The sequence below is a fragment of the Lissotriton helveticus genome, chromosome 6, assembly GCF_964261635.1.
Source record: "Lissotriton helveticus chromosome 6, aLisHel1.1, whole genome shotgun sequence".
Taxonomy (NCBI): Eukaryota; Metazoa; Chordata; class Amphibia; order Caudata; family Salamandridae; genus Lissotriton; species Lissotriton helveticus.
In genome coordinates, this window is record NC_136067.1 from 1,770,371,857 (window position 1) to 1,770,398,372 (window position 26,516).

The following is a 26,516-nucleotide window of genomic DNA, read 5'->3' on the forward strand; positions in this document are numbered from 1 at the left end:
TTTATTAGTAATATTTTTTGCATTTCTTATAACCTTCAAACCCTCACCTGTTGTCTTCCTTTTTTGCCAAGTATTTATTTAGCTACTCTTATTTAGATATGTATTAGATATTAAACTATTTGCATGTTCAGTTTTTTTAGGAATACTAAATTCTTTACTGCATTTCTGAAAGTGCTGTACAGAAATGCAAGAGGTATTTAAGATTATCTGCAGAGGAGGTGTTTACATAACAATATGGTGACATATGACATCGCATTTAAACTCAAAGGTGGTAGGGCAGAATACTTCAGGAGAGGACTAACTAATTTAAATGGCACAAAACTTGATATGGTACCAGAGACTTGGTAGAATAAGAAATGTTAGCAGATGTAGGGAACTTTAATAGGTATCTCATTGCGACAAAGTAAGGCCATTCAGAGTATGGCTTTGGTTAAAAATGCGCTGTACCTTGCATCTGACAGACAACCAACTTGGAGGAATTTCCTAAAAGAGATGCCAGAATTTAATGGCATTTAGGAGTTCTTTGTTCTACCGATTTATTTTATAGTAATGGTCAGTCATGGTTGCAATAATTGAATTTTGAGGTTGGCTAGTTAACCACACAGGGAAAATGTGATGAAAACTGAAAAGTGAGGATGTATACATGAAGAAAGAGGAAGGGCCATAGGGTACAAAAGAAAAGTACACATTTAATACATCTTTATTGTGGTGTAACCTTTATATAGTGTTCTACTTTAAGAATTCACAGATGCAGGTTAGATTTTGCATAGAAACCGGAATAAAGCAACATTTAAACAGATGTTAATTTGAAATCAAATTAGAGCACAGATTTCAAGCTAAAATAATATTGGGTTCACTTACAACAAATTGCAATTATTTTGCACCGACTGTGGCAAACCGCACACAGACAAGGAGGGCCTAGTAGCAAAGCATAGTTTATTAGTTAATAAAAACCATGAACATAAAACCAAGAAAAACTAATCATACATTTGACCATTAGATCTAGATTTAAAAACAAGGATGCATCACGCCTATCCCTGGGGGGCCTTGCCTAGGCCTCCTCCTCCTAAAAGTAGGGAAAAGACCCAGTACTGCTAGGGACCTGCAAAGGGCAAGGTGCAAAGCAGCATGGTTCTCCAGGAGGGTCTCACCATGACAGATTAGTGTATCCACTATCGCAGGTTTTCCTTAGCATGGACTATAAACATTCACAAGAAACAAAGGGGTTTCCAGCTGCTGTGACCAGCCATCTAAGTGCAAGGCCAATTACCAGGGTTCTTGTTCTTGTATGTACAACACTTATCTTTGCAGATAGCTTGGAGCTCACATATATGGCTAGTCCACCTTTGGCTATTCCAAAGGATCTGCTTGTGCATGCAAACCTGCTGTTTCCCACAAAAGTTAGATAAACTCAGATCTCTTGAATCGCTATAATATCAAATGCTTTAAAAGAAATCCACTGAAGGGGCATCCTCCGTTTTTGACAGCAATGCTGTCAGATTCCAGGAGCATAATGGTAGACTACTCTTTTCTTAGTGGCGACAGTCGGATTCATTGCTATTCAGTCCGTGTGGTTGGCCACAGATAGGGAGCCAGCTCCAGCACGCGTGTTTTTGCCTAACAATAGTTCTTCTCTGTGTGGGAGGCAGGTAATCCACTTTTGTGTGAAATGTCAAACACCAACGACCCGAGAAGCCGCACTTCTCTCTCAATATTGATTTTGTAGGGCCATTCCCCTTGATAGAGTGGTCTTGCTGTGGGGGGGGGGGGGGTTGGAGAAAGAGTAGATTTGAGTTAGGGGAAGGGGAATAGCAGTCCTCCTGGAAAATGGAAAATACTTTAATATCCCCAGCTTCTTAACAGCTCTTTAGTCTCTAGTATTTTTGTGGGGAGAAGCCTTGCATTAAATGTAATCAGGGTGGATTATGATACCTGGTTTCCTAAGACTGGTAGGAACTTGATACAGAAGACGTCATCAGACACTACTCGCTCCAGGTCCGGCAGGGCCCTTATCAACTTTTACATTCTGAGGCCCCTTCGTGTTCAATTCTGGGATCTACACAAGTCTTATTTACTGTCCATTCAGTTTCTACCTGTGGTTCAGTACTTTCTTTTTCTTGATCGAACATAAGCTACAGAGCTGGAGCATGGATTTCTTCATCAAACTTTGCCTTCATATGAATACTTCCCAGGGTGAATGTTGACTTTTCAACCCCAGGCGGTTGGGTTTTCTGACCAGGCCTTCCTAGCAGCATACCATGCCTCCACATGTAGTCATCACTATGTTCTGAGAGGCAGTGGGTCTCATTAACGAAAGTATGCCTCGTTGGTGTTGTTGACAGGCTGCATCCCTCTTCGTTCTAGGTTGAAACTATGCCACTCACTTGGTGCAGCGCCAGCCAACTCAAGGCTATTAGGAAACTACAGTGTTACCCTCTTCCTCAAAGGGGAGGGGGGCACAGATAAGTGCGTACTTAGGTGCCCAGGCCCTGGATCTTGTTTCTACCGCTCCTGTCCCACCTGCCCTCCTTCTTCAACAGCTTCAGCGGGGTGGGGGGACGGGGGCGTTGAGTGTTCGGCTGTGTAGTAGTAGCTGATTCCAGTCCATCCTTCCTTCCTTGACTCTGTGTTAGGTTCCCGGGTTGGACTTACCTCACTGCTCAAAAGTGTGTTTTTTTTTTTCTCTCTCTTCTCCTCTCCTCTCCTCTCCTCTCCTCTCCCCCCCCCCCCCGTCTCCTCTGCGCAAGATGGAGTTCACCCTATGAGACTCCTGGGGATGGTGAGGTTGTTAAAAGCACGCTAGTGTGGCAGGCTGCCCAGTGTTTAACGATCGGAAAGTTCCTTACTTCCCCCAGAATTTCTTCTAGGACTGCTGGTAACTGTGCAAGTCGGTCTAAAACTTCTTTACATCAGCATATGCTGAAATTGGTGTAATTATTTGCTTGTACTCGGATTATAAAAGTGTTTCGTTTTTCATCAATACCCGACACAAAACTGCCATGTTATTAAGTAGGGGAGAGGAGTTGGCCTAACGGCTAGGGCGCTCGACCTTGGACCTGGGGATCTGGGTTCGAGTCTCGATAACGATGTCAAAACCTCCTGTGATTCTGGGCAAATCACTAAATCTCCCCGTGCCTAAAATGAAAGTGTCTCCTCATGTAACGTAACTGGAAAAATGTAAAGCGCTCTGATACCTGATTCGGTTCGGGTCTAGTTCGCGCTATATAAAACTCTGCAAAAAAAAAAAAAAAAAAAAGTAAATTTACTTCTATATCCATTTTGTTGGACTGTGGTTAACAGCCCTTACAGTTACTTGCATAGAGCTTAAGATGGCCGCACAAAGCTTGTTAGTCTGCTGAATCTGATACAATGATGTTCAATTCCTCCTCTCCAGCCACATCCCAAGCATGCAAGGCAGGGAGTGCTATATTCCCATAGTTCCGCTCCTGTGATGGGCTATTAAGTCCATGAACTCCCAGAGGAGAGACTGGACAATTGGCGGGAGCCACCTTGAATGAATGAAATGAACAGTAACCCGATTGAGAACTATGAGTGCTTTTCGGGCTGCTTGAACTGGAGGTCAGGATTGATGAGAGCACTGATGAGGTCAAGTAGTGGGCTAGCTGGTGCCTGCACATGGGTGAGGACGTCACAGCACATTCCTTTCAAAATTGAAGTGCCCAGCATGGGCACTGGGGGAGATGTTCTCTTTAAGATCACAACGCTAGGAAAAAGGGACCAGCAAGGGATCTGATCAACAGGTCCTGGAGTTTGAGATACGGTAAGGCTTTGAGATGATATTGTCACGAAGGGTTGTCCTCAACTACTTCTTGAGGGTCTACCACCTCCAGATAGTTCTAGCTTTTGGCAAAGATAATTGGGGGCTTTAAGATGGAGAGCTTTGCGAGTCAAGCAGGCGATCTTTAGCTGTATTCTTGCTTCAGAAGGCAGCCAATTTAGAGATTGTAGGACTGGGGAAATGTGCGCAGATCTTTTTGTGCGTGTGGTCATCCTGGCCGCTGCATTCAATACAACCCTAAGTGGGGCCATGGTATATTTCGCTAGGCCACATACTGTAGCACTGCCATAGTCTAGCCTCGGCAAAACCAGCGATTGAACTACCTGCTTGAAGTCAGCTTGTGGGAGGAAATGTTTGAGAGTCCAGAGTAGTCGCATCAGGTGATTCGCTCCCTTGCAAACCTTACTAATGTGGTTCTTAAAATGTAAGTGTTTGTCCAGGGTGATTCAGAGCGATTTGGCGAATCAATGATGGAGGGGGGCGGGGGAGGGAGAGGGGAGGGGGAAGGGGGGCAGTTTAAGGTAGTGAGATGGTTCATCCAGAGGTCTAGCTTGGGGGTATGATTCTGAGGATAAATTAGCAAGAATTTGGTTTTGGAAGTGTTGAGTAGGAGGTGGCTCTCCGTTACCCAGTTTTGAATGTTCAGGAGGGTAGTGTTGAGTGATGCAAGATTGTCAGGGGAAGAGATTTTCAGTTAAAGTTGTGAGTCGTCTGTGTACTTATGGAAGAGAATGTTCATTGAGTTTAGAGCATTATGGCTGCCGCTAGACTACTTACTGGCACCAGGAAATTTGACCATATCTCTCTAAATCTGAAAGCTTTGAACTGGCTCCCCCTGGAGGCCCGAATACAGCTGAAGCTGGCATGCATCACACACAAGGCTCTATACACAAACTCCTCTGCTTATCTGGCACAGAAACTAGTGTTATCTGGAAGAAACAGGAACTCTCGGTCCGCCAGAGACCTCTTGCTCCAACCTGCCTGTTTCGGGAATAAAAAAAACCTACAATCTGGCTTTCTCCAGGGCCACACCAAGAATTTGAAACGGTCTCCCACCCGCCATTAGAAGAATCCCTTCTTTGGCACGTTTCAAAAAGGAGGCCAAAACTTTCCTCATTGGTAAATTCCTCATCTAAGCTCCGCAGTCGACCATTTCAGTTTGCCTGACTATTCTAAGACTACCGCCTTTGCCGCAGTTCACCTATTCACACCACCAAGATTCAGTGGGGTTTTTAAGGTCTCTAACTGTTAACGTAACCATCCACTTGTGTTTCCTTTACTCCCCATGGGACCAGCACCACTGCCACTCTCCAATTTTGTTTTTTTTGTATACTGCTGTACATATATGCCTTTTTATTTGTTCTCTTCTGTAAACCTTGTAAAGCTCTCCGATACCCTCACGGGTCAAGTTTGCGCTCTATAAAACACTTAAATAAATAAGTGGGTCCAAGAATAGGTTGAATAGTATGGGGGATAAGGCGGACCCCTGTGGGACACCCATGGATACAGGCTTAGGCTGGGATAGGGAGTGGTTCACCTTTATTCTTTGGGATCTGTGGTGGAGGAAGGACGAGAACTATTGCAGCACCAGACCAGAGGCCCATCCTGTGCTCCAGAACAGATAATAGGTTGTCGTGATTTAAAGTGTTAAATGCAGAGGAAAGGTCAAAGAGGATCAGGAGGCAGGATTCATTGTGGTCGAGCATTTTTAAGATGTCATCGAAAACATGAATGAGAGCTGATTCAGTCCCGTGTCCACTCTGAAAGCAGGATTGGTGATGGTCTAGGAGTTGGAAATTTTCAATGTGAGCACAAAGTTGAGATTGGACACATTTTTCAAGGAGTTTGGCCAGGGTAGTGATGTTGGAGATAGGGCGGAAGTTGTTAAGGTCTGCACTATCCGCATTAGATTTTTTTTTTAAATCGGAGAAACCTGATCTGCTTTTAGGCAGTCAGAGATCCTACCTTGAGACAGTGAGGCATTGACAATCTTCGCCCAGAGGGGGGTGATGACTTTGAAGACAGGGTGGTAGCGGGTCATTAAAGTGATTGGATGGGTTGATACTCTGAAGTATCTTGCTAATGTCTCTTTCGCTAAAAGGGGTGGTGTTATCCCAAGAGGCATTGTTTTTGGTGCTCAGGCTAGCTGGTTCGGGCTGTTCTGCGGGGGATGGAGGGTGCGCAAGCCAATAGGATGGTAGAAACGCCTTTTTAGAGGGTGGGCTAAGTCCTGAGTCAGACCGAGTGGGTGCGTCACTCGATTGTTGTTTAACAATTTTAAAGAGTTTCCTGGGACGCTGTGAGGCTGTGAGGCTTGGTTAAGTTGAGATCTAAGGTAGTCCGCCTGGGTGCTCTTGATTTGTTAAAAGAGCTCCTTACCTTTCTGAAGACTTTTAGCTGATCCAAGGAAGGATTGGATTGCCATGATCGGTTAGTTGCCCTTAGGTTGCGTCGTTCAGAGTTTAGGTTGGCGTTAAACCATGGTTTGGAGATTTTGGTTGATGCACTTTTTTGTTGAATTGGTGCAACGGAATCCATGATACTTGAGATAGAGTTGTAGAAGTCCGTAAGTAAGTGAACCTCTGGCTTGACAACTTGGGCGGAAAGGGCAAGTTTACATTGGGTTGCTAGTTCACCTGTATTGCCATGTCTACAGTCCCTTTTCTATACATTTAGCTTCTTCGATTGAGGCTTCTTCGCCGACATCTCCCGGTTAATGTAAAATAGGATGATGTGATGGTCAGACCAGTCACAAAGGGAGACGTTATCCAGCGATATGGTGATTCCTTTGGAGACCATGAGATCCAGGATTTCTCCTTTAATATGCATTGGCCTGTCACAGTATTGGGTCAGCTCATGTTCATCTAAGAAGGATTTTAGGCATGTAACATGCTGTGGTGTGTGCGATTCACCAAACCAATTCTAATAAAAAACGGACCCATGTCAACCTAAGAAGGAAACACTTTGCACCCTTATCTTAAGGAAAATACCAATTTATATCTCTTTAGGGTCTTGTAGTGCAAACAACAGTCCTTGTGTTCAAGAAGGCCTTTGCTTTAATTTGATCTCTACAAACCTGCAGCAAATTCCACGTAATGTACAAAACTGTAAACAAACCTTCTTAATAAGTCAAGTGTGTTATTCTATACGCTCACAAATTAAATATTTTTTACTCCTTCTCTGCTGAGGCTTATACCACCACACCAGTGCAGAGCCCTGTTTTTGATTTTTGGAGCATGTGCCTAAATGTTTCATAACTTTAGTTTTCCACAAAGGTTATCTAGGGCAAACCTGTGTCCCTACACCCCCCTCACCACCCCAATGTTTAGTATTCTGAAGGAGCATATTTTGTGTTCTAAAAATTCGCGTGCATGTTGCGCTTCACAGATTGGGTTTCCTGTTCAAAGATGGCGCGATTTTAAAACATCAATGTCAGGTGATATGAGCCCAGAAGTACTATATGGGCCACGACTTCTTATATGTGTTTTTGTTACTTAATTTTTTTACTTTTTCCCTTATTGTGCGCATATTAAGAATCATATAATTTCGTACCTGTTGGTGTAGTTTTGCAGCTTGAAGACTTTCTGGATTCACTATGCTGTGCATTATTCCGCCATCTAGTGGTTCGGTCTGGAATTGTAGTCTTTTTTTTCGTGGCCCAGGTGGGCGTCGACATACCACCATTTGGTGTCCTTCGTAACGTCGACGTGCTTCCTCCGGAAGCTCCCACCTTTGGTCGCCATCTTCGGATTCTTTTTTCTTGTCTTGTGTTATTCTTGTTTTTTCCTCATATTTTCTAAAGTCTTGCTCATCTTTAATCCATTTCCTCCAGTCTCATCTTTCTGGCGGAGGAGGGTGGGTTCGCTGGTGAATCCAGAAAGTCTTCAAGCTGCAAAACTACACTGACAGGTAGAAACTATACATTTTGCAGCGTGAATCTTTCTGGATTCAGTATGCTGTGCATAGGCTTTGCAGCGGTTTGTCCTTATTGTGGTGGCTGGGGTGGAAGATGAGCACTGGTTAGTGAATATGTGTTATAAGACCTTCTGTCCCGCTTCTTTGTTCATTTGGATATCCTCACAGTAGTGCTTTGTGAATGTGTGCACTGAAGAACATGTTGCCGCTTGGCAAATGTCCTGAATTGGTGTGTTGGCCGAAAAAGCAATTGTTGCTCCTTTCTGCTTTGTTGAGTGAGCATGAGCTGCTCCTTGTAACAGTTGTCCTGCTGGTTTGTGGCATAGTTGTATGGTTTGTGCAATCCATCATGCAATGGTATTTTTGGTAACTGGTACTCCCAAAAGACTGCTTGCGAAGGAGACAGCATTGCTTTGTCTTTCTGCACTCCTTTGTCCTTTCTATATAGTGCATCACAGCCCTCCTGGTGTCCAGTGTGTGCAGCGCTCTCGCTGTGCTTGTGGTTGGTTTTTGGGAAAAAACTAGGTATTTGCATTGTTTGGTTGATGTGGAACCGAGACACCATGTTTAGCATGAAGTGTGGGTCTGTTCTTATTACAATCCTATCTCTGTGTATCTGCAGGTAGGGCTCTTTATGTGTTAGCGCCTGTAACTCACTTACTCTTCGTAGTGATGTGATAGCCACTAAAAAGGCTGTCTTTAGCGTGAGCATGTGAGGTATAGCCTTGTGAATTGGCTCAAATGGTGCCTTCATCAATTGAGTCAGCACTACGTTGAGGTTCCATGCTGGTGCTGGCATTCTGTTTGATGGTGCGATTCTCTTCGCTCCTTCTAGAAATCTTTTTACTACTTGGGAGGTGAAGAAGCTTCTTCCTGGTTCTCCTCTTGTGTAAGCCACTATCGCCTCCAAGTGTACCCCTAGTGATGTGTAGCTTAGTTTACTTTGCAGTAGATGTGTCAAGTATTTTAGTACGGTTGACTCCTTTGTGATTTCCTTTGCAGTTTCTCTCTAATGCACCATTCTGAGAATCTTTTCCATTTTGCTATGTAGCATTTCCTGTGGTAAGCCTTCTTGCCTCCCTTAGCACTGCCATAGTGCTTGTCGGTAGTTTGAGGTGTGCAAACTCTAGGTCTTCAGGAGCCAGGCTGAGGCTCCCTGGCTCTGGGTGTAGCACCCTTCCGTTCTGCATTGTTAACAGGTCCCTTCGTTCTGGGAATCTGTGCGCTGGTGCCTGCACCATCTCCACTATTTGTGAGAACCATGACTGTAGGGCCCACTGAGGTGCTATTAGTATCAGTGACATGTTGCTGATCCTGCGTTTGCGAAGTACTCTGTGTATCAGTTGTATCGGGGAAAAGCGTATGCAAAGGTCTTAGACCAACCCATCCATAGCGCATTCCCTTGTGACTGATGGTTGGGTTGTCTGGATGCGAAATGTTGGCATTTTGGGGAGTTGCAAATAGGTCTATTTGCGGTGTACCCCACTTCCGGAATACTTTCTGTAATTCCTGTTTGTTGATCTCTCATTCGCGGGATGCGGACATCTGCCTGCTGAGTCTGTCTGCTTCCACATTGTCCTTCCCTGGGAGATGTATTGCTAGCAGGTCTATCCTTAGTCGAATGGCCCATGTCCATATCTCTTGCACTAGCCCTGATGGTGCTGCTGTGTTCCTCCTTGTTTGTTGATGTAGAACATGGTTGTGGTGTTGTCTGTCTGGATCAACACCCTTTTTCCATACAGCTTATTCTGAAAGGCTTTTAAGGCTAGGAACACTGTCTTTAGTTCCAGGTAATTGATGTGCTTGACCTCATCATGTTGCGACGATAGCCCCCTCACCTTGAGCTTGTTCATGTGCGCACCCCATCCCAGCTTGGAGGCGTCCTTTGTGATGGTCACTGTTGGAGTTGGTTTTGTGAATGGTTGTGTGAATGGTTTCCCCTGTGATATGTTTCTTTGTTCCACCACACTATTTTCTGATGCACTGCATGTGACAACCACTAGATCTTCCCAACTCTCAGTTGCCTGTGACCATTGCTGCTGTATCCATTCCTGGAATGGTCTCATGTGGAGTTGAATATTTTGGACTAGGTGAATGCATGATGCCGTCATTCCCATCAGCTTGCTCACCGTCTTCACTGTCAGAACTTTCCCCTTCCAGTAATGATATGTTTCCTTCAGCATCACCAATGTTCTCTTCCTGCTGGGGAACACTTTGGCCTGTAAGTATGCATTCCTTAAATCTATAGTTGCCATGAAATCCCCTTGTTGTATTTGTGGTATTACCTCTTGTAGGGAAGTCCTCTTGAATCTGAGTTTTTATGAATTTGTTCAGGAACCTTAGATCTATGATAGGTCTTAGTGTTTCGTCCACCTTTGGCACCATGAAGTAAGTGGAGTACACCCCTTTGTTCATTTGGTTCTGCGGCACCAACTCTATTGCCACCTTGCTGATCAGTTCTTGTGCCTCTAGTCGCGAGAGCTCCATGCTGGGTGTGCCTTTCTTCTTGGTTTTCTGTTTGGAGGTGGTTTCTCTAGCTCTACACAGTATCCGTATTGTAAGATGTTCAGTATCCTTTGTCTCATTTGACCTTCCTCCATTCCTTGATGAAGTCTCTTATTCTGCCCCCTACCGGTGTTGTGTGTTCGATGTACTGTTTGTCGTTGAACGTTCGGTTGCAGTTTTTTCTTTTGTCTCTCCAGATGTGTTGCTAGGGTGGGGTTCTGTTTCCTGGTGAAGTTACTTGGATGAAGGCTGCTGGCTTCCTCTTTTTGTTAGTCTTTGTCCATTTGCGTGCCCTCGAAAGGACTGTCCCCGGGGCTGGTACTGACAGTTCTGCTGCTGCTGTCCCTGCTGCTGGCCTTGGTTGTTCCCTTGGTAGCCTTGCTGGAACGTCTGGCGCGATGTAGTAGGCATGTTGCCTCCCCTACCACCTGGGCTTCTTGTGGGCATACCCCTTCTCATTCCTCTGAACTGCAATGCTCCCATGAATCTTGCTGTCTCGTTGTCCTTTTTGAGCTGCGTTAGCTTGTCGTCAACTGGTGTGCCAAACAGTTGCTCTCCGTTAAAAGGAGTACTCCGGATGTTGCTTTGCACCTTTGGCTTGAATCCAGAAATTCTGAGCCATGCATGTCTTCTCTCTGTCACTCTTATCATCATCACTCTGCTAGATGTTTCTGCAGCATCCAATGTGGATTTTAGGCATGTCTTTGCCATGCGTTTGCCCCCTTCTACCAGGTGAGCTGCTCTTTGTTGGTACTGGTCTGGTAGCTGCTTTAAGAGTTGCCCTACTTCTTCCCAGTGTTGGTATGCGTGCCTGTTGATCAGGGCGTTGGAGTTTGTGATGCGCCAATGGATTGCCGCATTTCTCTCCACCTTTCTCCCTCTGAAATCCATCGTCCTACTCTCCTTGTCTGGAGGTGGTCCGGCATTAGTGGGCACATTGGCCCTCTTCCTAGCCGTTGCTTCAATTATGGAGTCGGCTGGTACAGACCCTTGGATGTATGCAGGGTCCTTTGATGAATGTTAATACTACTTCTCTGTTCTTGGAGTCACAACCTTGCATACTGCTGGTTCCTTAAAGGCCTCTCTTCCTTGATCCAGCACACTAGGGAGCATTGGCAGCAACTGGCTCCTAGTTTGTTGAGGCAGTAGAGTCTCCAGGAGAAAACATGCCTTGGGCTTCTCCTCTTCCACTTTCACTCCATGTGTCTGTGCAGCCTTATAGACGACCATATTGTAGATCCCTATGTCGTCCGGCGGCGAGGGCCTCGAAGGGTAAGTGTCTACCCCTTCTTCCGGCGATTCCGTGTCGCGATCTTGCCATTCTAATTATTGTGCCTCCGAGGACGTGGAGTCCCGGTAGAATGGCTGATCTTCGTCGCCTTTGAAATAATAGACTTTGTCCTCCTGTTCCTCGATTTGTTTGGGCGTTTGTCGGTTTGGCGTCCTCGTCGTCTCTTCCAACTCAGAGCGCGGGTTTCGGTGGGATGGTATATTGGCTCATCTTCTCGAAGTCCCTCTTCTGCTGCAGGATACTCGCCATTTTGGCCTCGAACCTCCTCTTCTTCCTCTCCATCTCGGCAGCATGTTCTGCGTCGAGGGTTGGAGCGTCTCTCTTCTAGGCCGTCGACGTCGATGTAGGCTGACTGTCCATGGTTGCTGTTGACTTCGTCACGTGTTTCGGCGGCAATGCTCCCTTCTTGAATGTGAACGCAGAGCACGCGTTGCAGTCTTCACTGCTGTGGTCGAGCGGCAGAAAGAGGTTGCAGACTGGATGCTGGTCCTTCTGGTCATACTTGTGGTGGCAATTCATGCAAAACGTAAACAGTGTTTTGTCCATCCCGGCGCTCAGGGAACCCCCTGCGAGTGCATTCTCCTTAGAACGTCGAGATCTTGGTTGAAAACCTTCTCCCTCGTCGTCCCCGTTACCTGACCTGTAGTCCGGTGTAGCTGGAAACTTGATTCGTCGATTTTCCGTGATTCCTCTTCCAAAACTCTGGAACCCTTTGGCAACGATCCAGACTCAACGGCGGAAAAAAGAATCCGAAGATGGCGACCAAAGGTGGGAGCTTCCAGAGGAAGTACGTCGACGTCACGGAGGACACCAAATGGTGGTATGTCGAAACCCACCTGGGCCAAGAAAGAAAAAGACTACAATTCCAGACCCAACCACTAGATGGCGGAATAATGCACAGCATAGTAAATCCAGAAAGTCTTCACGCAGCAAAAATGGATTTGGTTGAATTACAAGACCAGGAACTCTATCGGGAGATATGTACATCTCACGCTTCACTGTTCGGGACTATATATCTTTATACCATTCAAAGATGACATGACTTTAATACATCAGTGTCATGTGACACGAGCAGGCTTTAATCACAAGACCCACACCTTTCCACAGGTGTAGAGGTTTATCCTTTCTTTTTTAGGTATAAAATGGTGAGATATCCAGTTGTTCGGTTAGATTCTCTTTTCTGAACCGGACACCATTACGGGCGCACGGGGACATATATGCGTAAATGAGTTGTGCTTTTAACCTAAAATGAAATACTGGCTAATAGTTCATTGTTCAGCATTATATTGTGTATGTAGAGTGAGCCTTTACCATTTTAAGATTTGCGAGGGGCTATATTTGTTTAAATTTTGTTGTAGTCCTCATTTTGGGAGCTATTGCAGGTCTCTTTCACATCAAAGCATACAGCGCTCATCATCGGAAGTAAAATTTAAAAATGGCGCCAGCTCTTGAGCGAAAACGTCCCGATCTTTGTTATCTTTCAGAATTGGATTCCTTTTCTGCATTTTTATGATGCTTGTAACCGACAGGGAGCTCGTCTGTAAAGTTGAGCGTATAACAACTTATTCTTAATGGGGTTTGTGAGCTGTTTCATGTCATAAATTCTATCGCAAAGAGAGTTGCGATTTTTAAATTGCTTGCGCTTTGACATGCAACGATGGCATTACTAAGATATGTGAGCGTCATGTGTTTTAGGTCTGGTCTATAACGCTTACCTTATAACTAGTTACAGGCTTCATCACTTCTGGAGATACATATACTGTGCTTTTTGGGTGCTCGAATTTCTCCAAATTTGGGACCCAGACACCGATGCATTATATTGGGAGAATTATTACCTGCAAGTTTAAAGATACCTGTTTGTTTGACTTTGATACAGCTTTAGTTCTATTTCAAAACTGGTCTATCTGCCACTCAAGACAGGTCTTTCTTGATAGTCAATCGTGGGTAATTTGGTCACAGCACAACATAACTTGGACTTACTTATACACTACCGGTCTTTATACCATAGGTGTTGTGCATTCTGATAATAGACTATAGTAAGGATTGCTTTCCTTTTACCATCAGTATATGGGTGTCTTAATCAAAGACCCATTGAGCGTTTGGTATGTTTTGGCACATTTGATGAGATTTAGCTAGATTGTATCATAACCATTAAAATAAAATTGCTGATTTTACATATTATATTTGAGAAATATCTGTGAAGAGCGTAGTTAAGATAGAAATATGTATTCAGGTCGTTATTGAAGGGAAATCTGTGCTCTCTCTCTTTATAGATTTACGTGTCGTAATATCAATCAGACTGCTCACATAAGAGCAACACTTCAAAGAAAGTATGATACATATCATTGACCTATTAAGGTACGCTAGAATGACCAAATAGCGTGCTTAGATATTCTTCTGGTTCGGAGTCTCTTGTTTCATCGCTTAACTTTTTGGTGCTTTATGCTTGAATTTATTACATTAATCTGTTGCCGTCTAATTTCTTCTCATGGACTTAATGAGATTCATGACATTGATAATTTATTGGAAAGTCATTGTGTGCAATCTTATTTGCTTCTTTTGGACTGTACAATAAATGTGTTAGTTACAGTTCTTGTTCTTTCGTCCCTTTTAGAGTGTCTAATATATTCTGGGTTTGTGTCTTTTTTGTATTTAACTGTTAACCACTTGGGAGCTAGTAAACAAACCTCCCCAGTGCTGCGCTGTCCATTATCCGGTGCTGAACTGGACGTCCAGCGGTCGCACGCAGCACTGGGGAGGTAGTGCCCGTGACGACCGTTGGCCGACGGCAGCACTTAAGGGGTTAAATTGATAGTCTTCCCAGGAGTTTCAAAATATTGATTATTGTCATCATATAAGGAAGGAGAAGATATTTTTACATGAATTACAAGTAATGTTTTGTCTGGTTCAATTGTATTTTATGTTTTGTATTTGTCTACACATTGTAAATAGTTTGTTTGTATATATTTTAGCCCTGAAGAAGTCCTTAGGAGGACGAAACGCGTCGGCAGTCTTGTCCATTGCACGCTGTATTTTAAGAAATTGTCTATGGATTACAAGAATAAAAGGAACAGTTTTCTACAATCAAAACGACCACTGTTCTATTCATTTGGGAAGATACCAACTCATTTCTTTATGTTTGATTATGGACAATAATTAGCCTTCACTAAAAATGTACTTGTTGTCTTGAGTGCAGGGCCATTTATGTTTAATTTATTTTAGTGGTTTGCATACCACTTTCTTGGGACGTATGGAGGTCACATCCCAGGCTCATTGCACCTAGCTTTATTCATAACTGTAGCCACATTACAGGATAACGACTGGGGCATGATTCTTTGCCCGGACCCTCCTTTTTTGTATTCCATAACTATGTTTGAAAGCTTTGAGTCAGTACTATCTCTAAAGGCGACAGATTTCAAAAGGGCCAGGATAAGCTTCCCTAAAGTTCTCAGAGTGGTTAAGATGCTCGATTGTTGTCTGGTGTGAGCTTTCCTTGTTTATACATTTCCGGTGGTCTCTTAAGCAGAGGAGGACACATTGATGGGATCATCAAACTTTTCAAAAAGTGCTGACCTGCTACAGTGGCTACTGAGACTGGCAGCCAGATTGGGGGTGACAAAATTCAGAGCAAAATTAGACCTAGAATAAAAACAAGAGACTAAATTCATTTCAAGACGATACAAGACCACAATTTTTGTTTCTGTAGGGTAAGAAGTGGCTTAGTTTGCTGTATCAACACAGGGAGGGCAACCAGTGCTTGCCACAGGGAAGCAAGTTAAAATATTGAACACAACATTTAACAATGTAATACAGTTTAGAAGAACCTAACGCAACTCACATACAAGTGTTGCCCAATAGCAACAATTTTATACATGGAGAAATCATTCTCTGTCTCAAAAAAGTTCAGTCTGCACGAAGTAGTCATCCATCACCTACCTTATTTCAGTACCTGATCCCATTTTGAGGATCTTTAGTGGCCCATCGATGAATTATGGTTCATAATGTCATGTGCTCTCGTCCAGCAGTACACAGTCTAAAGGAAAACGTACCCACACCTGGATCGAAAATCTGGTAAAGAAGAGAAATGCAATTATTTACAACATCAAACTGGTTTTCAATGTATTAATACAAATACTAGCTATCTCCGACATCAGTTCATATTTTAGTTTCTGAGGGTACAACACTAATCCTACAGTTCTGGAGTACTTAATTACATTATACATACAAATAGGCGGCTCCTGCATTACAAAGGTATAATACACCCTACAGAGTTTACATTTGACTACTTGCAAGGACCCATCAACCAGAGGAGCAACCATAGCCCCTGTGATACGGGCTTCCCCTCCCCCGAGTACAAGGAGGCCCCCTCCGGCACTGTGCACCAATGGGCCTGAGAGCTCTTGACTGGATACCGAGAGCAAGGGGCCTCTCCATGCATTTTGCAGGGTATCCCCCGCACGTTTCGTCACACCACTGCCATCAACCACTGCCCCAACATACAAAGTGTACGAAACAAATTCAGAGCACCCTTAGACATAAATTGTAATAAGGTTTTCATATCCCATTAAATTGTAGACATGTTCGCAACAAGATACATGTATCATAGACCGAATATTCCAATCTGGAGAAAGAACAAACCGAAGTCCTCCACCCGGACTAAGTATAACCACGATTAAAGATCCACCCACAGAGGAGGGGGCCAATCTTTGTTCTTCTGAATAATTGAACAGAAGTTAATTTATCGACTAAAATACACAATTTGCCAAATTACAGCTGTGAGGGTTATATTCAGTACAGATGGAAGGCGCTCTGCCTACAGTAAACGTTACAGTGTGGTAAGAAATAATTTTGTATGTAGCGTGGTGCGTGAAGAGCGAACGGGATAACCCAAACCGTTCAGTAAAAATCAAAAGACTTTCAATAATGAGAAAACAGCAAGGCTCTCGCAACCACAAGGCAGTAAATTAGCATAATACACAGTAATAACAATAAGTGAAGAACAACAGCAGATCTTGTATTTTCAAATTTCCCAAAGACGTTTTTTTAAAACACAAGCGTGCGCTCTTCAATTTGGCATCCCTCCTCTGTGTGTTCCCGGTCGCCGTGTTCCAAGTCCGTCCTTGGAACACGGCGACCGGGAACACACAGAGGAGGGATGCCAAATTGAAGAGCGCACGCTTGTGTTTTAAAAAAACTATTAGACTAATCTAGTCCCTGCCTTTTGGATCCCCTCCCGGTAGAATCTGACACTTACACGTGTCAAGTTTCTTTATGCCCTCACCTTTGCGCTTCAGTGAGCGCCAACATCCTAACCTAATCGTATTCCCAACCCGGATCTGAGCTAATCGGGATTACTTACACTGTGATCCTTTTTCGATTTATACACAGGACTCACCGCTCTACTTCATCAACTTTTGTATATACCGATAGATGCCTGGGTCTCTACCAGCCCTGAAGAGTCGTGTTGACTCCACTTTAATACACGACGAAACACGTGTCGGCTGAATGTGGATCCAAATAAAACGTCTTTGGGAAATTTGAAAATACAAGATCTGCTGTTGTTCTTCACTTATTGTTATTACTGTGTATTATGCTAATTTACTGCCTTGTGGTTGCGAGAGCCTTGCTGTTTTTACACAATTTGCCAATTTCTTATTTTCTCCATACCCAGATAAACAGTATGCATCTGGGCTCAATCCTTTAGCTATATTGTCTTAATCTCTAAAGAGAGTCATTTAGCTTAATCGCTCATGATAAGAAAATATCCATAGACCAATATGCTGATGAAACTCAGCTGGACCTCAAAGTTTCCAGGCCCTCAGAAGTCACACTCTTGAGATGCTTTGCGAAAAGGTAATTAAATGGATGTCTGCTTTCTCTAATACTGAAGTCAAGCCAACCAGAGTTCTAGCATAAACACCTACAATAATAAATACTCATGTGATGTATGACTTATACAAATATTACCTGAAATTCAATCAGTCTGTCTTCAAAATGTGTTTCATCTGCCTTACTAAGACTTCCGTAATGGGAGACTCTAGACTCTCCTGGTCCTCTGCCAGTAGTTTAGCTAAGACTAAATTCAATATATATTGCATTTGATGAATATTAGAATTCTCTGAAGCTAGAATTGGACTTCATCAACATATAAAACATGGTCAATGGCATTCACTGCTCATCAGAATATAGTCTATTCAAGAACAAGACCGATTGACATGCAAGAACTAGGTTTAGTCTCCAGCATACATATATACGACTCACCATATGAAGTGACATTCTCTTGATTTCCTAGAAGAAGAAAGCCACATGTCCCTTTCCCCTGCATTAGACCTCTCTTGATGCCCATTCCACATAGAAATCAAATCTCCAGTAAGTATGTCACCTACTGCAAACTCAACAAGGGTCCTTACACAATTGTACCTAACACATCCTTTGACAAATTTGCGGACTATGAGGTGTACAGGATGGCCTTCCACAAATTGCTGCAGAAGCACAAACCGGCTTCCTTATTAGATTTAGTTTCTATTACAAACAGTAGGAGATCCTCTCCCACAATAACAGAGATTCAATTATGTTGTAAGGAGGTAGGTAAGTGGTAGGCTGTCTGTAAACCCGTGTTTCATCCTTCTTTGGTGCTGTCTGCAAAGTGAGCTCCCAGTGTTTTTCAAAAACAATATCCGACTTGGAAGCTCCTACCAACTATGAAATTTCTTGTTTTTTCATCCGAGCCATAACACCCTTGAAGTTACTATTGTTATTAGAGAATACTAACAGTCTCACATACCTTTTTGTAATTAAGCAGGGGTCAGTCAGGGTGAACCTTCAAGAAGCCATGCATTCATGTACTGCCATCTTGCAACGAACATAGGCTCTTCCAATACCAACATAGAACTCTTCTGAATTGCTACTCCGCTTCCCCAAACCTTAACCTCACATAAGCCGTAATGAACAGAAATAAAAATTCCCTTTGATCACCCTGTTAATCGTAATTAAGTATATCAAAGAGGTTGTCTAAATATATAACCGGTGATTTACACGTAACTTGGCCTCACCTAGTTCTAGAGTACGTTTTTATTTTCTGCATTATTTCAGCTTCAATCAGCAAAGCATATTGCAACCGCACAGATCAAGGATCATATTTCACACAGGCTCGGATACTGCTATTCCATGAATACTATGCCCAAATAGAGTCACCCTCACATTGAGCTGATCTTACTCTTGGCAACAATCCCAAAAGCCCGGTTTATTTCTTCCTGACACTTTAATAAACCAGTATTACACAGGTTAACTGAGCCAGGGATGTGAAACACTGTCACCCAAAGACCAATTTGGTCTAATTGTCAGCGTCCGGGAGCGCCGCTCTGTTTTGTACCAAGATTGCATCTGTTCCTGGTGCACATATTTCAGCATAGAAGACTGCTCTTCTAAAGAGGCACAATCTGTCAGGAACATGTTACTCATAGTGGTCGAATGTCTGGGACAGATCCAGGAGTTTATTACCCCTGCACAATTTTCCCCATCTTGTCAACATGTCATGGAGCTCTCACTTGACCTAAACATTGTATTGAGCACCAGGGCCAGGTCCACTATTTTTCTAGGCCCAAATCCACAAGAGTATCTCCTCCGCCCTCACCGGAACTGTAATGCTGGTAGGAAAGGCATGGTAAACAATAACACAAATAGTCAAAAAGTTGGTGTGCCACTATTTTGCCTAGTGAAAGTATGCATTTTTCCAATATGTTAAAAACAGCCCTGCATGCAGCAGTTCTCTCTCATTTTGCAGTAAACACCAGATGCCCATACTTTTAAGTAAGCAGACTACCTCGGAATAACAAAAGGAGAGAGCCCTGCAAGTAATGGCAGTAGAAACGTTCAAGGCATGTATATACACAGCTTCACCTGCAAAAGGTGAGTAATCTGCTTATTGAGTTACCATTTAGGTTAGCCATAAACACATACCAGTTTGTGGGCAATATAACACTGTGTATGTAAAGCTGTTCTTCGCCCTAGAACCAGTTCAATAAGAAAAGAATAAAATGATATTGGTTACTCTTTATATAGACCTTTTCCGAACATCACTATACGGATATCTGCGCTTCATAGGGTCAGGAATAGAAACTGCTCCTACAATGGTTGTTTTTTTCCAGAGCTCTGCGCAATGGTACAATTGGTCTGATAAATATAGATCTCGGTTTGAGGTCAGAAAAAAAGGCCAAGGCATGCTTCACGTCCCATTTGAGGAGGGTCCCCTCAGCTCAAGAGAAACTTGGAAAGAAAGTCAAGAGAACAGTCTCCATTTTTAGACTGAACTAGAATAGCAGGTTTGGGGTAAATGAAAGAACAGTCCACGGAACCACAGTCTCAGAATATGAAGATCACTAAGGAGTGCAAATATTATGACAACTAAGAAGTATCCTTAAAAGTTTCATGTCTCATGACAACCATCAGCTGAAAATGCTTGTGCACCTGCCTACTAGGAATAGGTTAAGATCATCAGGGATGGTGGAAGCCACCAGGATCACAAAGCACCGTAGGCTCTTGCTTAACTTTTGGTGGACCTGTCTAATCAGCAGCGGTTGAGGGAAAAACATACAGGAACACTCCAATTGCCTTGACAGTGAGAACTGACCCGAAGCATAGTGATCACAATTGCAGAAGAAGAGACTTGCAAAAGCATCAATTGAGGATGCTTCCAGGCCTCAAAGATGGGCTTTATAAAAAATGTCAAGAGAACGTTAAACTCGCTGACAAGTAGAGACACCTACATAAGCAATGCGCTCCGATGTGCTCAGCCGCAGATAGGAAAGCCTGCAATGCAAAGCAGATTGCGTTAAAACTGTTAGCATGTTTATATAAGGGAACACATAACTAGTCCCATAGGCACTGATAGAGTTTCCTGCAATGTGCCAATCATGCATATTTTGGCAGAGACAGTGGTTACTGTAAAATGGACATAGGACCGAAGGCATACACACCTGCACCACAAAATCAGATTGTGTCATGTCTACAACATCACACATAAACGGGCTGTCCATATGTAATCTTATTTGATGTTTTATTGCAACATAATTACTGGTATGTCAATTGTGTGCTCAATATTACAGAACACACAAAAATAAAATCAACGGCACAGATGTCTCACTATAGGTTACCTTAATGCTAACAGCAGCTCCAAATAAAAAGGAATTCCAGACAACCATATTAAAAGATACACACTTTATTACTCTTCCAAAATTACATAAATCTGCTTGAACTGAAATTAGCACTTGCCAATGCTCGCTACACAGTCCTGCAGAGACTAATCAGAATTCACTCTGCCCCCGACAGAACAGGTTAGACAAACTCCATGACACTTGCATTCACAAAACAGCACCAATGACAAATAAGCCCTGTAGGAGGCTGGCTTAGAATATGGTGCTCACGTATTTAAGTGTAGCACCCTGCAGTAATCCAGACAACCCTTATGGTGTTTTTAATGGTCTTGGACAACCTTAGAAAGCTCTCCAAGTGGTGGCTGTGGAAAGCAGGCTTCAGGCTTTGTCCAGAAAGATTGCGAAGCAGCTTGTTTTACCAGTACTAATGATATAGTGTAGGTTAAGTGAAAAAAAAACAGTGTAGTTATAAAAATATGTATTATAAACACTCACTAACACATTGCAATAACTCCTACCCGGAGATATAATCACAATGCACACAATGCTTTAGTACTAGAACACGTTAAGTAGCACAAATACAGAGTGGTCTCCATGGGGAGACCAAACCATATACCAATAAAGTGGAATGCGAACCACGGCCTAAGTCGAGGCTGGACCCAGATGATGTAGAAGAGCCGGGTACCCAAGAAACCCCCAAGATAAGTACCCAGGAACCCTACGGAGGCCGTGTGCAAAGTGGGAACATGACGGCGTGATCAATGCAAGTCAACGGGTACACTGCGGTAGCAGTTTTTAAGAAGAAGGACCCTTGCCAGAGGACCCCGAAGAAACCCTGTGAAAGATGGAAGGTTGGAGAGTCACCCCAGCCGTGGATACTCTGGGAGCCAGGATACCTACACCAGGGAAGCCAGGTGCATAGGTGCAAAGTGTCGCCAGAAACCGCTGTAGACCACAATGGCGTTTGCAAAGAAGATGAAAGAGTCCGGTGGAACTTAAAGGTGGATCCATGATGAGAGGTACCTGCAAGCAGAGGGGACAGAGTCTATGCCACTCAGGAGTGACCAGGATGCATGAAAGACTGATGCCCACCGATGTCGGAGATGCAGGAGAGTGGACGTTGCCCTGGAAGCTTTGCAGACCAGGTGATGTTTGGGAAGACAAGGAGCAATTTACGAGCGTCCCACGTCAGATGTCAAGATCCAGGGGGAGGGGGAAAATCGATGTCTGTTGGGAACACCAACAAGCCTTGGCAATGACAACAAAAGTAGTATGAGAAAAAGGTGTGGTGTCGGGACCAGCAAAGTACAAGTGACTCGCCACGAGCAGGTAAGTCAGAGCATGCCCCGGGAGCAGGCAAGCCCACTGGAACCAAAGACGACCCTCAAGAGGTCCCACGGGCCCATGGCACAGGAGTCCTAAGACGACGAATGAAGGCCCACGGTGCAGAGCATGCTGTGCAGGCGAAGATCTTGGTTGCAAGAGATGCTTGAGGCTGGAGCTTCTTGGAGCCCAAAGATCTCTGGTGAAGAGTCAACAACCATAGGCAACTGCAAGGCGACGCAGTGCACAGGAGTACTGCTCAATCGGTTCAGACGAGGGATACTGGCTTCAAACTTGCTGTAAAGACAGGGCAGGCCTCAAAGGAGTTACAGAACTAGCACCTGTTTTGCTGAACCTTTCAGAGTCCGTAGGAGGTCAGAAACAGCACACCAGTCAGCTTCGATGCTCTAGTGCCAGAGGCCCTCCCATGTATTGGGACGACGTGCTGACCTTTGACAGCCATTGTTTTAATTGATTTTAGGTGTTTTTTATTATTTATTCTAGCTTGAATGTACGACATCATTTGTTCTTCAGGTGCACTCAGCTTTGAAGATTTCATTCCGTGTCTACTTGGAGCTGCAGAGTGGGAGAGTTTTCACGGAGTAGAACAGCCTTGCCAGGAACAGAACGTGTGGGATGTGCATTTGAAAGCATGAAAGAGAGAACGGTGCGGAATATACTTCTCTGTCTTGGAGTGTAGGGTTATATGCAGTGGTGAACACATTTGCATTGTGTTGTACATTGGGAAGTATATGAAGTACTATTGTCTCGGACATGCCCTCATGCCATCTTGAATTCTGATTATGTCTAGCTTGAGCTTTGCGCACACAAGCAGGGCCCAGATCACTCAAGTGGTTTAGGCTATTCACGTTCCATGTTGTTTCCTGCACTTTTGGAGACTTTCGTAAGCTTCACTGAGATAATGTGTGGGGTGCGTGCTTGGTACCATTCTGAGCAGAGATTGCTGTTGGCAGAGAAATGTGTGCAATGTACAGCTCTGTCTCAGAGTCACAATACAGTGGACTGGACAGCTTCTGTCTTGAATCTGTCTCAGTATGCAGATTACTTTCTGCGTGAGTCCGTTGTCACTCAGAGATCCTATGTGAAGGACACTATGGATATCTTAAACTTGATCGAAGAAATGACATTCGATCCAACTGAAGAAATTTTGGTGACCATTGATATGGAGTCCTTGTATTCCTGCATCCCGCAGGACGCCGCGCTGGTGGCAGCAGCGCGTGCCTTGAGGATGCAGGAATGGTTTTATGATGCACCACAAACTTTTGTACTGCAATGCATCGAACTGGCTTTAACAAGAAACTTTTTTAGTTACAAGGACAAGCTGTTCCTGGAGATTACAGGGACCTGTATGGGGCCCAGCCTGGCCTGCATATATGTGGGCCAATTCGAGGAGCACGTCGTCCACCCTTCCACCAATCCCTTCAAAGACCATGTGCGTCTTTGGAGGAGATATATAGACAACGTGCTCCGCATTTGGACTGGAGAGGCATCCAGATTACTGGAATTCTTAAATTGGCTCAATGTACAAGATCATATCTTTCGCTTTACCTGGTCCTATAGCCGCAACTCAGCGGTATATTTGGATCTAGACATTAAAGCCATCGAGGGTGGCCTAAGGACGAGTGTCCCTCAGAAACCCACCGACAGGAACTCTTTGTTGTCCTATGACTCATACCATCCGAGGGCACTTATAGATAACCTGCCGGTGGGTCAATTCCTTCGGTACCGGAGAAACTGCTCTACAACGGAGGTTTATAATGAGCAGGCACAGGTTCTTTGTGATAAATTGGAAAAAAGAAATTACCCTGCAAAGATTATAAAACAAGCCAAGAAGAGAGCACTGAATACACCCAGGAGCGTACTTTTGGAAGTTAAACACAAGGAAAAGGAGGATTGCCTTCCAGTAGTAATGACTTTTGACCCATTAGCTACTAAAATAAGGCAGTCGATACGGAAGCACTGGTTGCTGCTGTCCAACAAAGACTTCAAAATGCCGCCGCCCAGGTTTGCTTTCAAGCGTTCATGCAATCTTAAAGACAAATTGGTGCACACACGTACACAACTTTGTAATGCAACAAGCAACAGTACGGTCCCTCCTGGACACTACCCGTGTGGTACATGTTCCGTTTGCCCTTTAACATCTAAGGTGACAAGTGTAAAGCTACAATCTGGCAAGGAATGGTTTTTGAGACAGTTTAGTAACTGTAATACCACTAATGGGGTATATAGGCTAGACTGAGAGTGTAGTTTACAATATATTGGACTAACCACACGCAAAATAAAAACGCGGATTCAGGAACATGTAAGCACTATTCGGGCTGGAAAATTGACCACAAAGCTAGTCCAACATTGTCACAGCAATAAACACACATTTAAGTGGGTGGTGTTAGAAAAAGTGACAGGAGATTCCAGAACAGTAGAACAGCTGCTTACCACTAAGGAGGCGAGATGGATTTTCCAGGAGAAAAGTGAAAGAATGGGGCTTAATGAGCTTCTGGAGTGGAATAAAGTACACTAAGGAAATACCTATCATGTGTTGTGATAAAGGGTTAGGAGTTCTTTTGCATCGGTGAAGGTGTTCAAGGGCAAAACCTCCCCAGAGTAAATACATTCTACAGTCTGTGCAATAGTCAATCCTTGTTAGCCCTGTTTAAATTGGACGGACATATATATTGAATCCAATAAAAAGAAAATCCAGACGTATAGTTGGATGCAAGATATATGGTCTATATGAATTGGAGGTATATGTGAGTGGACACTGGCCACCCCGGTTAATCTTTTACCTGAGTATCCAACATGTAATAAGAGACTGAATAAGAGAGCCTCTAGTTGTGAGCAATATTCGTTTTAAGGAATTTCTTTTGATATTATGTGCATCGACAATGTAAACTGGGGGTGAGGTGGAAACTACAACTTCTGGTTTTGTGCAATTTTTTCAAAGAACCTTGTTTAAAAATCTTCTTTGAAATCTGTTTTGAAACAATCTTCTATGAAAAGCTTGTTTCGAAATAATTTACACTGACAAAATCAACCGGTAACCAGGCATAAAATCATGCAATTAGGCTATACCCGGGTGAGTTGTCTTTGCGATGTAGTACATTCTTCTTGATAAGGAAGTATAAAGTTTTAATTGAAAAATCGAAGAAATTGCGAAATCTCGCGATACGGACAAAACAGCAGTATTCCCAATGAATAGACAAAGCTTAACCCCGCTCCAAGATGGCGATAACCTCTCGCGTGATTACGCACGTTAGACGCCGATCACGTGACGTTTTAAACGCACTCAAGTTGAATAAAGAAAGGAGCCTTTCTCAGGGAGACATACAGGCTGATGAAATGCTGAAGTCCCGTCACCCTATCGGTAAGGAGAATGGGGGCTGAGGTTTGGGACAGGAAGAACATCTATACCTTTAGGATTCCTTACTTAACATGGAGGGGTTATGCTTCGCTTAACGAACACTCGCAAACGATGTGTGGTCTGGCCATGAGTGATATAAAAACAGAGAGGCCGTTTTTACATGACCACGATTGGGGCAGTAAGAAATAGGATATAGTACATCAAACAATCGCCAATAAAAGCGGTTGAAAATCTAGGAAGCTTGACAGAAGAGAAAGTAAATAATGATGTTCTATCCCTTGCAGTGAAACTAACCGACGGGGAACAGAAGTGACTTACATTTGGAGTCTCAAAAATACCATACGAGGGTTCCGTCTTCTCGGCTGGTATGAGTCAAGTTGGCCGATTGAGGGTAACTATGGTGTAGTTATGTGCATTTGGATTTACCTACACCTAAATAGGTGTTTTTATAAGGCAGGTTGACAATTATGTGTTTTTATATGTTTTATAGTTGTGAAGACTACATTTGTCCGATGCAGTGGCGCCCTGAAGAAATTGCCTAAAACTTTGAAATGGCAATGAAACATGTCGGCTGTAAGTAGAGTATGGTGGGATAAGTAGGAGCCATACTTACTTTTTCAGAGTTCACAACCAACACGAAAGAGAGAGAATAAAGTTAAAGATCCGTGTTGTTTGTGGTTTATATGTTGTTTTGACACTATATGTGTTGTTCGTGGTTTTTCTACACTGCATATCTTCACAGACATTGTTTGTTTTTGGATACAATTTTTCTTTAGAGCTTGATGGTGCCAATGATGAGATCAGGGCAATCCTGGTGAGTACCTGCCAGGTTCCCGTTGGTGGTTCGCCCGTGAGGTGCCATCTCGCTCACACACACTTTTTTTCTTATCTGAGTCTGACACATGGGTGTGTGTAGTCTGTCTCACAACGTTTGTTTTACAAAAGGGATTAGGCAATTTTTAAATGTGGCACAACGTAGATGTATCGCCTACCCCATCAATTAAAATAGGGGAGTTAGTTGTAATGGTTTTTCAACGTAAGATACACTACTGAAATAATTACCTTATAGGTGCCCACTTGGTTTAGGTCATAGTTGTGGATAGTATTGACCCGGACACAGACCAGTACTGTCAGCTCGCTTTTCGTAACAGA

At 43.6% G+C, this 26,516-nt stretch overlaps 1 protein-coding gene across 1 annotated transcript in view; it reads right to left on the reverse strand.

Moving 5' to 3' along the window:
• The window catches only part of SOCS5 (suppressor of cytokine signaling 5), a 61,562-nt gene that overhangs the window by 4,218 nt on the left and 30,828 nt on the right, over positions 1 to 26,516 (reverse strand). Inside the window, exon 3 of the mRNA XM_078649664.1 lies at positions 15,447 to 15,578. The gene's annotated coding sequence lies outside the window, so the exon portion shown is untranslated. The remainder of the gene's footprint in view (positions 1 to 15,446; positions 15,579 to 26,516) is intronic.